We start from the raw sequence: 15,885 nt of genomic DNA, 5'->3' as shown, positions 1-15,885 counted from the left end.
GAATAATAATAGCAATGTTGAAGAATTCACAATATCCAATTTCAATAGTACTGTATTTAAAACAGTGTACTGCTGATTAAAAAAAAATGCAGACAGATAAATCAGAGACAGTCCAGATGTAGACCCCAAAATTTTAATATAATGAAATGTAGAAAGAATAGTTTTTTTTTTTTTTTTTTTTTTTTTTTTACAAATACTGCTGGGATAATTGTAAATCCATATTTTTAAAAAGCTAATCTTGATCCATATATCACACCATATAGAAAGTAATTTGACACTTTCTCATAGACATATACTTACAGTACAACACAGCAATCCAGGTAATTACCCAAACAAATGGAAGATTGTGACAAACACAAAAGACCATATACTGTATTATTTCACTAATACTAAATTCTGGAAAAGGTAAAACCATAGTGACTGAAACTAGATAGATGGTTGCCTAGAACTGGGAATTGGAGGAAGGCACTCACTGCAAAGGGCCATAAGGAACTTCTGGCAATGATCTATATCTTGATTATGGTCATGGATACATGACTGTGTGTAAACTCCAAAGCTTACTAAATGTTACACTTAAAATAGGTAAATTTTATTGCATGGAAATTATTCCTCAATCAAACTAGGGAAAAGTGAATTGGCTAAATTATTCCTCAACCTTCCTTGAATTCAGTTAGACTTACTTGAGTCATTTTTTGACTGAGTCATCCATGTCCACCCTTCTTCATACAGTAGTTTCCTGTATCATCAACTGTTGTTCAGCCTTTATTAAAAGTGCATCACTATTTTCTCCAGAATTTTCTTCCATGACTCTAACACCCATTCTACAAGTTTTGATGTAAATGTTCAAGCAATGATGATATTACTTTTGCTGCTTACCTGACTATAAGATGCTTTCTGACTTCAGATATATTAAAATGTGAAAAAAATGTACATCTAAGAATGAAAATGTGATAGAAGGAAACAAGGTTTAAATGCTGGTGAAATGAACTTTTTAATTATTATGTAATAATCTCTTTATCTTTAGTAATGCTTTTTGGTTGTCAGTGTTACCTGATATAAATATAACTAACATGACATTCTTTTAATTTTGTTGGTATATCTTTTCCCCACCTTTTTACTTTGAGAGATCAACCTTGCCTTTACAATTAAGGGGCTCTAGAGAGCTAGTGCTGGTGTTGAGCAGTGTCTATGATGTCTGGTGGAGGTAGATATTTGACAGAGCAGTAACAGTACCTTTAAGATAAGACTTATTTATAAGCAAACAAGATACACCTCCAGGGATCCCCAGAAAAACTTGAGAAACATTGTAGAAGTAGCTAATGTCATCTGCAAGCACGTGGAGCAAAAGCCACTGACATCTGAGTATTAATGTAATAATGATTCCTGTCTCTGTTCTCAATTGACTTTATTTAGAATACATATACAACATATAAAAATGTACTTAAAAGCCAGGAAAAATTCTACTAACACCTTAGCCTGGATTATCACAAATCAACAAATCTGTATGTTCTATTTCACTGCAAATAACACATATTACCTTTGGAATATTTATAACACCAAAAGTAAAATGAGAGAAATGTAAGATAACTCTTCCAAAATATAATTAAATGATTGGGCAATAGGAAGACTGAAAAAAAAAAAAGGTCTCTTAAATTTGGCAAGAAAGAAGTCACTGATAAGCTCAGGAAAGACATTTACAGTAATGTATAAGGACTAGGAGCCATATTAAAGAGAAATGAGTGAAAATCAATTACTCTCAACAATATGTTTGAGGAATTTGGGGTGAAAGGGTAGTTGCATATTTCTTTTGAATCAGTCCATATCCAAAAATCTAAGGCTTAGGCCTTTCCAACTAAATTGACTCATGCTGATTTCTTTCTGTATATCACTTTAAATTTTTATCTTGTCATCTCTTTTTATCAGATTGTTTTCACAATCTGATAAAAGGTCAAGAGAGTCCTGTCACACAACATGGTCCAGATACTTACTTTGACACCCACTGACCATGTGGCCTTAACTGCTCTGACCATCCATTTTCCCTGTCCTGCCTCCTGCCACCTCTCCAGCAACCTCAACACCCCACTCTGAGTTCTTCCAGGAACATCATTCAGGCTATTCACTAACTCGTTCATTTTTTCAATCAGTGAATATAATGGAGCGCCTGCTGTGAACTTGAGGTTGGAAAAACAGTAGTGAACACTGTATAACATTAGCTCTGTTTCTCCTGGCAGAATTGCTCAAGCAGTTCCTTGTGTCTGGAATGCTCTTTTCTGGCTAACTCCCACAAACCCTCAGGTACCATCTCTGCCAGGAAGGGCACCTGCCCACCACTATCCCCCAGATATGGCCAATAACTGAAGGCAGAGCTATAGAAGTTTAACGACTGGCCTGTAAGCAAGAAATAACTGCTAGTGTAAGCTGTTGAGAGTTGGGGGGCTATTTGTTACACAGCATCATTGCAGCAAAAGCTGACCAATACAAACAGGCAAATTCTAGCTTCAAGTTTCAGGACTGGGACACTGTGACTCAACACTTAGTGTTTTTAGACAGGGCGGGCCAATGCTAAGCAGATGTTCTCAGAAGAGACAACATCTGAGATTGAGAGAGACCTGGGTGTGAGTTTTTGCTTTGTCATGCAGGGGTAGTAAAAAGCCTATTGATTAAAAAACACATTCTCTGGAATCAAGTTGCTTGGGTGCAAATCCCATTGCTGCCACTTATAAGCTATGTAACCTTGTACTAGTTTCTTAACTTTTGGGCCTCAGTTTCCTCATCTGTGAAATGGAAATGATTCAAGTACTAGCCCCACGAGGGCATTAAGTTGATTCAGTAAGCTAATATATGTGATGTGCTATGAGTCGCTACTTTTCAGTCATTGTGGGTGAGCTTGCCTTGGCAACTTTACTTCTAGAACCTTGTCATGTATCCAGCGCACTTCATGTTCTTTGGATTATTAGAAACTCTAGCTGGCATGTTGTAGCTTTCTAGGAACCAAAACCTTCTTGTGCTGTCTCCATAGCAACTGCAAGCATAGACTCTGGAGTCGGACACACTCAAGTTCTAATCTGGTGACCTTGGGCACTGATTTAACTCTCTTTGCTCATAAAATGATAGCAGTAATTTCACACGCCTCTGAGGGTATGGTGAGAATCAAATGCAAATAGTGTATTTTTTACAGAAGTATTTAGCACAGCCCCTGGCTCATAGATGGTGTTATTGGCTCTTCTTGGAGAGAGGTGACCTATTGGAGAGCCATCTGCTTCTGGGCATCAGTTTTCAGGGAGGGTGTGACCAGAGCAATCCACTCTTGCCAGTAGGACCCTTTGAGTCTTTTTCCTGAAGGTTGGCAAGAGCCAGTCACAGAGAATCAGCAGAGCACACCTAGTACCTCCTTCTCCTCTATCTCCTAGCTGTCTGGCTTGATGCAGAAGACTTGTGAGGGCCCCCTTCTTGTGAAGAAACTCCTAGTTGGAACCCATCTCTACAATGGCCCCAACCACCAGCACCACAATCCAATCAGCCTGGGCAGGATGTGGAGTGCGTGGGTCACAAGAGTCTGTGTCTGGGCAGGGAAGGGTTAGGAGTTAACACACATGTGGCCACGTTCCATGGCTCATGCCTGTAATCCTAGCACTTTGAGAGGCCAAGGCAGGTGGATCACTTGAGTCCAGGAGTTCAAGTCCAGCCAGGTCACTGTGGCTAAGCCCTGTATCTACTAAAAATACTAAAATGAGCTTGGTATGGTGGCACACACCTGTAGTCACAGCTACTTGGGAAACAGAGGCATGAGAATCACTTGAAACTAGGAGGTGGAGGTTGCAGTAAGCTGAAATTGCACCACCACATTCCATCCTAGGTGATGGAGCAAGACTCCATCACATAGAAAGGAAGGAAGGAGAGAGGAGAGAGGAAGAGAGAGAAAGAGGGAGAAAGAGGAAGGGAAAGAGGAATGAAGGAAAGGGGAAAGAAAGTAAGAAAAGAAAAGTCATAAACATGTGCTTGGCCAACCTCTGGAGCAGGGGGTAGGGGTGGGAGTATTGTCCCTGGACTCCGAGTGGGGAGAACTCCCCTTCTTGTGCTCCTGCTATCTTTCTTGAAAATAGCATTTCCAAATAGAGAAACAGAGGGGACTCCTTCAGCCTATCTCAAGAAAACAAGGAGTCCATCTGACCCAGGACAATCATCCAAGGCAGAGCTGTAGTAGTTAAACCACAGATGCATAAGCAAGAAACAGCTGTTGTTGTAAGCTGATGGAATCTGAGGGGTTGTTTGTTATGTAGCATCATCAAAGCAAAAGCTGACCAATAAAGAGGAAAATTGGACTCAAGTGGAAGGTGGTGGTGAGAGAAACTTGGGTTAGGACAGAATGCTGAGGGCATCCTCTGCCTTTGCCCTGTGCCCTCTGACACATGTTCCCAAACTTACTGTTCCCTGGAGTAGCCCACCAGGCCTGATGACCTGGTTAAAGATGTGCTAAGTGAGGTAGGCATCCAAACCCACCAGGGGGTCATCCAGCAGGTACACAGTTGCCTTTCTGTACACAGCCTGGGTGAGGCTCAGCTGCTGCTTCGGGCCCCTGAGAGATTCATGCCCTGTGGCCACAAAAGGGACATCTACAGGGTGAAACTGGGGAGCCCATGCAGAAGCAGGTTGGGGTGCAACTGCCCATCAGGGTGAGGCGTAGCTCCCCGTGTCTGTCCCCTGGGGACATGCTCAGATTCAAAGGCACTCACTCCCAAGCCAGCATTCCCTGCATCCTTACCAGCCTCGCTTCTCCCCTTCCCAGCACACTTCCTGGAGGGGTTACCTGTGCTTCCCAAGCTACTCTGTCTCCTACTCACTCTCTGTATCCATTTGAGTCCAACTTCTATTCCCTTTCTCCACTGAGACCACCTTTAATGAGGACACCATTCATTTCCCTATTCGATGATCCAGTGGTAACTTTTCAGTCCTACTTATTTTTATTTTAAATTTTAATTGATTTCTTTTAGTTTTTATTGATATGTAATAGTTGTACCTATTTGAGGGGCACAGGTGATATTTTGAGACCTGTAGAGCAGTGGTCCCCAACCTTTTGACACCAGGGATCGGTTTTGTAGAGGACAACTTTTCCATGGCCTGGGGGCAGGGGGGTGCTCTCAGGATGATTCAAGCACACTATATTTATTGTGCATTTTACTTCTATTATTATTATTATTAATTAAGATGGATTTTTGCTCTTGACACCCAGGCTAGAGTGGAATGGCATGATCTGGGCTCACTGCAACCTCTGCCTGCTGAGTTCAAGCAATTCTCCTGCCTCAGCCTCCAAAGTAGCTGGGATTACAGGTGCCTGCCACCACATCTGGCTGATTTTTTGTATTTTTAGTAGAGATGGCATTTCGCCATGTTGGCCAGGCTGGTCTCGAATCCCTGACCTCAGATTATCTCCTGCCTCACCCCCCCATAGTGCTGGGATGATAGGCATAAGCCATTGTGCCTGGCCTGCTCCTATTATTATTACATTGTAAAATATGACAAAATACTTACACAACTCACCATAATGTAAAATCATTGAGAGTGTCAGCTAGTTTTGCTGAAACTAGATGGTCCCTCTGGGGGCAATGGGAGACTGGGAGACTGTGATAGATTATCAGGCATTAGATTTTTATAAGAAGCATGCAGCTGCAGGGCATGGTGGCTCATGCCTGTAATCCCAGCACTTTGGGAGGCCAAAGTGGGTGGATCACAAGGTCAGTAGTTTGATACCAGCCTGGCCAACATGGTGAAACCCTGTCTCTACTAAGAAAATACAAAAATTAGCCTTGCGTGGTGGTATGTATCTGTAATCCCAGCTACTCAGGAGACTGACGCAGGAGAATGGCTTGAACCCAAAAAGCAGAGGTTGCAGTGAGCCAAGCATGTGCCACTGTACTCTAGCCTGGCAAAGAGTGAGACTGCATCTCAAAAAAAAAAAAAAAAGAAGAAGAAGAAGAAGAAGCACGCAGCCGAGATTCCTCACATGTGTTCTTTACACTAGGGTTTGTGCTCTTATGAGAATCTAACACTGCCACTGATCTAGAGGTGGAGCTTAAGTGGTGATGCAAACAATAAGGAGTGGCTGTAAACACAGATGAAGCCTCACACACCTGCCCCCTACTCATCTGCTGTGCTGCCTGTCCAGTTCCTAACCGGCCTCAGACTGGTACTGATTCATGGCCAGAGGGTGTGGGGACCCCTGATGTAGAGAGTATGTAATGATTATATCAGGGTAACTGAGCTAGTCATCACCTCAAACATTTATCTTTTGTATTGAGTACACCACAATCCTTGTCTTCTAGCTGTCTTGAAATTTACAAATAAATTCTCATTCACTATGATTTCCCTTGTGTAGTATTGATTACTATCACTTATTCCTTATATCTAGGACTTCTTGTCTTTCATGCATTCCTTTTTAAAATTATTTTTATTTATTTTTGAGACAGTCTCGCTCTTCCATCCATGCTGGAGTACAGTGGCATGATCTCAACTCACTCCAACCTCCACCTCCTGGGTTCAATCGATTCTCCTGCCTCCAGACTCCTGTGTAGCTGGGATTACAGGTGTGCCACCATGCCTGGCCAATTTTTGTATTTTTAGTAGAGATGGTCAAGCTGGTATTGAACTTCTGACTTCAAGCAATCTGCCCGCCTCAGCCTCCCCAAGTGCTGGGACTATAGGCATGAGCCACTGCACCCGGCCATTCATTCATTCATTTTTTTCTCTCTGTAATCTAGACTCAGATGACACATTCATTCATTCTTACATTAAGTTATTCCATTAAGAACTACTGCCTGGCTATCATATCCCTGTCAGGGATCTAGTTATTGGGGAAACAGCAGTGAACGAAACAAAGTTTCTGCTATCTGAATGGATCCATCACTCTAATGAGAGGGAGAAAGACAGGCAATCCACAAACAAACCAGTAACACAGACAGCACATTAGGTGGAAAGCGCTATGAAGAATAAATTCTAAAGTAGGTGCAGCCAGGTACGGTGGCTCACACCTGTAATCTCAGCACCTTGGGAGGCCAAGGTGAGTGGATCGCTTGAGATTAGGAGTTTGAGATCAGCCTGACCAACATGGTGAAACCCCATTTTTACTAAAAGTACAAAAATGGTGGCACCTGCCTTTAATCCTAGCTACTCAGGTGGGAGTATTGCTTGAACTTGAGAGGTGGAGGTTGCAGTGAGCCGAGATTGCACAACTACACTCCAGCCTGGGGAACACAGCAAGACTATGTCTCGAGGGGAGGGGAGGGGAAGGGAGAGGAGAGGGGAAGGGAGGGGAGAGGGGAGGGGAGGGGAGGAGGAGGGGAGGGGAGGGGAGGGGAGGGGAGAGGGGAGGGGAGAGGGGAGGGGAGGGGAGGGGAGGGGAGCGAGGAGCGGAGGGGAGACAGAATCTTGCTGTGGAGATCAGGAGTGCAGTGGAACAATCTCAGCTCACTGCGAACTCCACCTCCCAGGTTCAAGTGATTCTCCTGCCTCAGTCTACTAAGTATCTGGGACTACAAGCACACGCCACCACGCCTCACTAATTTTTGTATTTTTAGTAGAGATAGGTTTTAACCATGTTGTCCAGGCCGGTCTTGAACTCCTGACCTCAAGTGATACACCCTCCTCAGCCTCCCAAAGTGCTGGGATTACAGGTGTGAGCCACCTTGCCCAAGCTTTTTTTTCTTTTCTTTGATATCTAAAATCCTTTTTTGGAACATCATGGCTGTTTGCCAAATAGAAGACACAGACAGCAGATGAACAGGGGAAACAGAGCCCAGTGACCAGAGCCGCCTTGTGCCTGGGGCCCCTCCCCTCTACCTGGCAAACCAGCCTGGTGAGTTCTGCCCCTCCCCAGGCCCCTGGGCCTTTGGCATAATGCTGATGGGGGGCTGTGGTCAGTGAAGTCCCTTGGTGCAGAGCAGAAAGTGGGGACAGTGGAGACGGCGGGGAGAGGGAGAGGACAGGGAGGACCTCCTTCTCTTTTTTTGAGACTGTCGCCCAGGCTGGTGTGCAATGGCATGATCTCGGCTCACTGCAGCCTCCGCCTCGCAGGTTCAATCGATTCTCCTGCCTCAGACTCCCGAGCAGCTGGGATTACAGGTGCCCACCACCACGCCCAGCTGATTTTTCTATTTTTGCAGAGACGGGGTTTCACTATGTTGGCCAGGCGGGTCTCAAATTCCTGACCTCAAATGATCCACCCGCCTTGGCCTCCCAAAGTGCTGGGATTACAAGCATGAGTCACTGAGCCGGGCCTGAAGCCGTCTCTGCTGAGCATGTCCACGTTCCAGGGCATGTTGTTGTTCTTGGGCATCTCCTCCAGCTTCTGCTTCCTCTCTCCTTCTGCTCCCAGCTCAGCTCCTCGTGCAGCCACTCCAGCTCCCAGGCACCTCCAGCTCCTTCAGCTTCCTCTGGCACTCAGCCACCTTGTGCTTGCACTCCGAGTAGCTCCTGTCCTGTTCCTCCTCCTTCTGGAACTGCTCCATGCACTCCACCTGGGCTTGGTGCTGCCAGCAGGAGAGGTTAGCCCTGTGGATATTGGGGTGCCTCTCTTCATCATCAGACACTCAATGTGGCCCCACACGCTGTGGTCCACCATCTTGCCTCTGTGGCCCAGCTGGCTCCCTGAACAGTTGTTCTCAGTGAGGTACTACTGCCCCCTTGGGTCATTTTGGAAACTTGTTTTGGGGGAGGTGGTTTGATTTCGCTGTGAAGGTGGCAATGTCCGTGGAGAAAGAGAGCAAAGCCACCCTGCTATGCACAGGATGGTCCTGGATGAAGAGGAATTCTTCTACGTTTGAGTAGTTTTTTTTGTTTTTTTTTTTTTTGAGACGGAGTTTCGCTCTTGTTACCCAGGCTGGAGTGCAATGGCGCGATCTCGGCTCACCGCAACCTCCACCTCCTGGGTTCAGGCAATTCTCCTGCCTCAGCCTCCTGAGTAGCTGGGATTACAGGCACGCGCCACCATGCCCAGCTAATGTTTTGTATTTTTAGTAGAGACGGGGTTTCACCATGTTGACCAGGATGGTCTCGATCTCTTGACCTCGTGATCCACCCGCCTCAGCCTCCCAAAGTGCTGGGATTACAGGCTTGAGCCACTGCGCCCGGCCTGAGTAGTTTTTCAATATCCCCTACAGGCAATATGTGCTAAGAATCTAACCCAAAGAATTTTTTTTTTTTTTTTTTTTTTTTTTTTTTTTTTTTTTTGATACGTAGTGTCACTCTGTCACTCAGGCTGTAGTGCAATGGTGGGATCTCAGCTCACTGCAACCTCTGCCTCCAGATTGAAACAATTCTGCTGCCTCAGACTCCCAAGTAGTTGGGATTACAGGCGCCTGCCACCACGCCTGACTAATTTTTGTATTTTTAGTAGAGATGGGGTTTCACCAGGTTGGCCAGGTTGGTCTTGAACTCCTGACCTCAGGCGATCCGTCCACCTCAGCCTCCCACAGTGCTGGGATTACAGGCATGAGTCACCGTGCATAGCCTAAAGCCAAAGTATTTCTTGCTTGGTTTTAATATACACTGCATTTTTTCAGGAATTCAACTATCATATTAGTAGGAACTAAATGTTTGGGTTCTCCTGCCAAATGCCTATGTTGAAGCCCTGATCCCCAAAGTGATAGTATTTGAAGGTGAGAAGGTGGGGCCTTGGGAGGTAATGGGTTAGATTAGGTCATGAGGGTAGGACCCATCATGATGGTAATAATGGTCTTGCAGAAAGAGAAAGAGACAAGCAATCTCTTTCTCCCTCAAGTGGGGATACAGCAAGAAGGCAGCTGTCAGCGAACCAGAAGCAGAGCCTTCACCAGGCACCAAATCTGCCAGCACTTTGATCTTGGACTTCCCAGCCTCCAGAACTGTGAAAAATAAGTAATGTTTTTTAAGTTACCCAGTCTACATTATTTTGTTATAGCAGCCTGAGCTGACTAAAATCTCAGGTCATTGAAGGAAGATGTAATTTTCTTTGTTGGGATCTTTACCAGGAGCTGTTCACTGTACTTGGACAATTCCTTTACTGAAGGCAACATGCATAGTAAAATCCACTGCTTACCAGCTGCACTGCAGTGCCTCAATCACCATGATTCTAAGTGTAAAATGCTAAGTATAGGCCAGGTGCAGTATCTCATGCCTGTAATCCTACCACTTTGGGAGGTTGGGGCACTCAGATCACTTGAGGTCAGGAGTTCAAGACCAGCCTGGCCAACATAGTGAAACCCTGACTTTACTAAAGATACAAAAATTAGCTGAATGTTGTGGTGTGTGCCTGTAATCCCAGCTACTCAGGAGGCTGAGGCAGAAGAATCACTTGAACCGGGAGGTGCTCTAGCCTGGGCAACAAGAGTGAAATTCTATCTCAAAAAAAAAAAAAAAAAAATCCAGCTATATGCTATTTCAAGATGTATATAAGTATCATTATTATACAGAAATATTGAAAAGCAATTAATAGAAAAAGAAATACACCAGGCCAATACCAACTAAAATGAGGTTGAAAAAGCTGCATTAGTATCAGAAAAAATAGATTTTCATACAAAAAGTATTACTGCAGATAAAGAGTGTCATGTCTGCCCAGGCGCAGTGGCTCATGCCTGTAATCCCAGCACTCTGGGAGGCTAAGGTGGGTGGATCACGTGGTCAGGAGTTCGAGACTAGTCTGGCCAACATGATGAAACTCTGTCTCTACTAAAATAATAATTAGCTGTGCGTGGTGGCCGGCGCCTGTAATCCCAGCTACTCTGGAGGCTGGGGCAGGAGAATTGCTTGAACCCACGAGGCGGAGGTTGCAGTGAGCCAAGATTGCACCACTGCACTCTAGCCTGGGTGACACAGCAAGACTTCATCTCAAAAAACAAAACAAAACAAAAAAAGAGTGTCATGTCATAATAATAAAATATTCTCAGCTTGGCCAACATAGTGGAACCCCATCTCCACAATATAAAAACTAGCCAGACATGGTGGTGAGTGCCTGTAATCCCAGCTACTCGGAAGGCTGAGGCAGGAGAATTGCTTGAACCTAGGAGGTGGAGGTTGCAGTGAGCCAAGATTTCACCACTGCACTCCAGCCTGGGCGACAGAGTGAGCCTCCATCTCAAAATAAATTAATAAATAATACAATAAAATAAAATATTCAATTCAACAGGTTTGTATAACAGAAAGTACTCTGTACCTAACAATAACAATTTTAAACATATGATGTGAATTTTTTTTTTAATGTTGTGGTGGCATGTGGTGGCTCACACCTGTAATACCAGCACTTTGGCAGGCTGAGGCGGGCAGATCATGGGATCGAGAGATTGAGACCATCCTGGTCAACATGGTGAAAGCCTGTCTGTACTAAAAATACAAAAAATTAAAGGGGTGTGGTGGCGCACACCTGCAGTTCCAGCTACTTGGGAGGCTGAAGCTGGAGGATCGCTTGAGGATGGAGGTTGCCAAGATTGCACCATTGTACTCCAGCCTGGCAACAAAACAAGACTCCGTCTTAAAAAAAAAAAAAAAAAAAGAGAGAGAGAGAGAGAAAGAAAGAAAGAGAGAGAGAGAAAGAAAATGTTGATACAAGCTTTATTTATAATATGGCCAGGTGTGGTGGCTCACACCTGTAATCCCAGCACTTTGGGAGGTTGAGGCAGGCAGATCACCTGAGGTGAGGATTTCAAGACCAGCCTGGCCTGGTCTCTACTAAACATGGTGAAACTCCATCTCTACTAAAAATACAAAAATTAGCCAAGCGTGGTGGTGCACGCCTATAATCTCAGTCAATCAAGAGGCTGAGGCATGCGGACCACTTGAACTTGGGAGGCAGAGGTTGCAATGAGCCAAGATCGTGCCACTATACTCCATAATGGGGGACAGAGTGAGACTTCATAAAAAAAAAAAAAAAAATCTACAGGAGAATAAATACATTGTACCATCGTCATTCAATTGAAGACCATTCAGGAATTTAAGAAGCATGACCAGGCCGGGTACAGTGGCTCATGCCTGTAACCAGCACTTTTGGAGGCTGAGGTGGGCAGATCGCCTGAGGTGTTCAAGACCAGGCTGGCCAACATGGCAAAACCCTGTCTCTGCTAAAAATACAAAAATTAGCCAGGTGCAGTGGCCGGGTGCCTGTAATCCCAGCTACTCAGGAAGCTGAGGCAGGAGAATCGCTTGAACTCAGGAAACAGAGGTTGCAGTGAGCCAAGATTGTGCCATTGCACTTCAGCCTGGGCCACAGCAAAACTCCATCTCAAAAAAAAAAAAAAAAAAAAAAAAAGAGAGAATGACCTATCATACTGGTACACTTACCACAGATCAATCTCCTAAGTATTATGGTCAGCAAAAGAAGCCAGGCACAAAAGAGGATATGCCTTATGATTCTATTTATATGAAGCTCAAGAATAGGCAAAACTGGCCAGGCATGGTGGCTCACACTTGTAATCCCAGTGCTTTGGGAGGCTGAGGCCCGATGACTTCTTGAGGCCAGGAGTTCAAGACCAGCCTGGGAACATAGTGAGACCGCCCCATCTCTACAAAAAAACAAAGACCCCACAAAAAAACATTAGCTGAGCTCGGTGGTGCACACTGATGGTCCCTGCTATGTGGGAGGCTGAGACAGGAGGATCCCTTAAACCCAGGAATTTAAGGCTGCAGTGAGCTGGGATCTCTCAATTGCACACCAGCCTGAGCAAGAGAGTGAGATCCTGCCTCTAAGAAAAAAAAAAAAAAAAATCAAAAACCAGGCAAAACTAATAGATGATGATAGACACCAAACCAGTGATTGATTAGTGCAGTTGGTTCATTAAGCTGTATGTATGTAGTCTTTCAATAATTACAATAATAGGCAGGGTGCAGTGGCTCTTGCCTGTAATCCCAGCATCTTGGGAGGCCAAGGCAGGTGGATCACTTGAGGCTAGGGGTTTGAGACCAGCCTGGCCAACATGATGTCTCAAAAAATGGGCACGGTGGCTCATGCCTGTAATTCCAGCACTTTGGGAGGCCGAGGCAGGTGGTTCACCTGAGGTTAGGAGTTCGAGACCAGCCTGGCCAACATGACAAAAACCTGTCTCTACTAAAAAATACAAAAATAACTAGGTGTGGTGGTGTGTGCCTATAATCCCAGCTACTTGGGAGACTGAGGCAGGAGAATCACTTGAATCCAGGAGGCAGAGATGGCAGTGAGCCGAGACCTTGCCACTGCACTCCAGCCTGGTAACAGAATGAGACTGTCTCCAAAAAGAATGCGCCAGGCGCGGTGGCTCAAGCCTGTAATCCCAGCACTTTGGGAGGCCGAGGCGGGTGGATCACGAGGTCAAGAGATCGAGACCATCCTGGTCAACATGGTGAAACACCGTCTCTACTAAAAATACAAAAAATTAGCTGGGCATGGTGGCACGTGCCTGTAATCCCAGCTACTCAGGAGGCTGAGGCCGGAGAATTGCCTGAACCCAGGAGGCGGAGGTTGCGGTGAGCCGAGATCGTGCCATTGCACTCCAGCCTGGGTAACAAGAGCAAAACTCCGTCTCAAAAAAAAAAAAAAAAGAAAAAAAAAAAAAGAATGCGACAGAGCCATATGCACTTATGCAAAATGAGCTGCGAGATATAGGAATAAAGAAATAAGATGCAGGAAACAAGGGAATGGATAGATATGTGCCAGGTAGGCGCACACACGCACACACACACACACACACACACACCCTGAGCTATATAATTATATATACATATATAATTTTACATCATATATACACTCACATATACTCACACGCACATATATATATATATACTCACAATACATGCAGCTGTCTATATCCTTTTCTCTCTATCTAGTCATTCCTTGAAATCCTCAGAAGATTGGTTCCAGGACTCCCAGGAGATACCAAAATCTGTGCATATTCAAGTCTCACAGTTACCCCTGTGGAATCCGTAGTTACAAAACATAGCCCCTTGGTATACGCGGGTTTCTAATCATATTTAAATCAGTATTTAAATAGCAAATAATGTTATTTTTGACTGGCATTTAGTTCCAGATGTGGAACCCACTTGTATGGAGGACTGGCTGTATTCATTGAATAAAATCCATATACATGTAGACCTGAACAGTTTAAACTCATGTTGTTCAAGGTTTGACTCTGTGTGTGTGTGTGTGTGTCTGTGTGTGTGTGTGTGTGTGTGTGTGTGTGTATAAACAGAGAGAGAGAGAGACCCCAAAGTGACATCTGGAAGATGACAGTATAAACTGACAATTGGGTTTGCTTCTAGAGAGAAAAGCTGAGGAACTGGAGGTAAGGGTGGGTGTGGGCAGCAATAGCCGCCATTTTGTGATCTGTTCAGCCATGTTGTGGTTTGCTTAAGCTGATAAGTTTCAGTCTACTCCCAGCTGATAAGCTGATAAGTTTCAGTCTACTCCCTGCTGATAAGTTTCAGTCTACTGAAACTTATGTAGGCCGGAATTTCCCAACTGCAAGCTACCCTTGCCCCACCTCTCTGCCTGCGCTTATTTAAGCTGCGAACTTAGCTACAATAAAGGAGACTTGATCAGACTCCTGTCTTGTCTCCATTTCTCATGTCTCCTGCCCATCCATCCCCACTCCCTCCCTTCGAGCTCCCGTTGTTGTTCTGCAGGTCGGGACAGTCTGGCGCCCAACGTGCGGTGAGAAGTAAGAGGGACACAGTGAGGGACGTCGTCGAAGCCGGCCGGATTGAAGAAAGAAATCCAGAGGAGGAGTCACCGCGGGAACCTGCTGCGGCCTTGCTCTCTGGTAAGTGGATGACGATATTATGGGTCAGGAAATTAGTAAGCATGAGTTGTTTGTAGAAGGACTCAGCAGAGCATTCAAGGCGCGAGGAGTAAAGGTGAAAGTAAGACGGTTAATTAAATATTTTGATTCTATTAAGGGTGTTTGCCCCTGGTTCCCTCAAGAAGGAACCATAGATCAAAGATATTGGAAAAGAGTAGGGGACGCCCTGAAAGATTATTATGATGCTTTTGGGCCTCAAAAGGTCCCTGTAACTGCCTTCTCAGACTGGAATCTGATAAATGAGATCATTGCCCAAAAACATGACGATCCACTCATTGCTAATCTCATAACCCAGGGGGAAACTTGCCTGAGAGACTCATGCAAAAATTTGTCCGATAAAAGCCCCCCCTTTAAAGAAGATTCGTTAGTTTTGGGAAAACCAGAGCCCAAAGAGGGCAAGGAGAAAACGTCAGGGGAAGCTGACTTAATGTCACTTGATAGCAACTCTGGTAAAGAGGAACAAAAACCCGCGGAGAGCGGTGGGCCTGTGTGTTCCTTAGAGAAATTTGCTGAACATGTAGCCGCAGGCCTTAAACAAAAATTAGCTAATCCAAAATATCGAAAGAGGATTGTATGGCTAGCCAGTCGAGCCAATAATTCAGAGGACGAAGGCATTGATGAGGGTATTGATTGGGATGATCTTGAGGATGAAGCAGCTCGATCTGAGTTGGATATATTTGAAGGTATTTTGAAAGTTACGTTCAAGGCTAACACCTGAGCTTTGTGTAGTGTAAATAAGACCTTGTGTTTATGAACCTTTCAGCTAATTTGCTTTTTTTTTTCCTTACATGCCAAGTGATGTTCAGGTTTTGAATGTTTTTGTATCAGTTTTTTCCTTTGTAAATGGCATTAACATTGTTACTTGAGGTCTTGCTTAATCACTTTTGTTGTCCTGAGGACTTGAATTTACAGTGCATCAGATTTGTTGCTAATTTTGTCTGTAGATAGTCTAGCTTCAGCTGTTTATGGTGATGCTACATTTTCGTTTACAAATATGTTTGTGGTATTAAAAAAAAAGAGTATAACCAAGTTTGGCTGGAATTAATATCCCTGGGCACCCTGGAACAGGGTGGTGTATATTTGTGTACAACCC

Source organism: Saimiri boliviensis, chromosome 12, assembly GCF_048565385.1.
Source record: "Saimiri boliviensis isolate mSaiBol1 chromosome 12, mSaiBol1.pri, whole genome shotgun sequence".
Taxonomy (NCBI): domain Eukaryota; kingdom Metazoa; phylum Chordata; class Mammalia; order Primates; family Cebidae; genus Saimiri; species Saimiri boliviensis.
Note: the sequence above shows the minus strand (reverse complement) of the source record.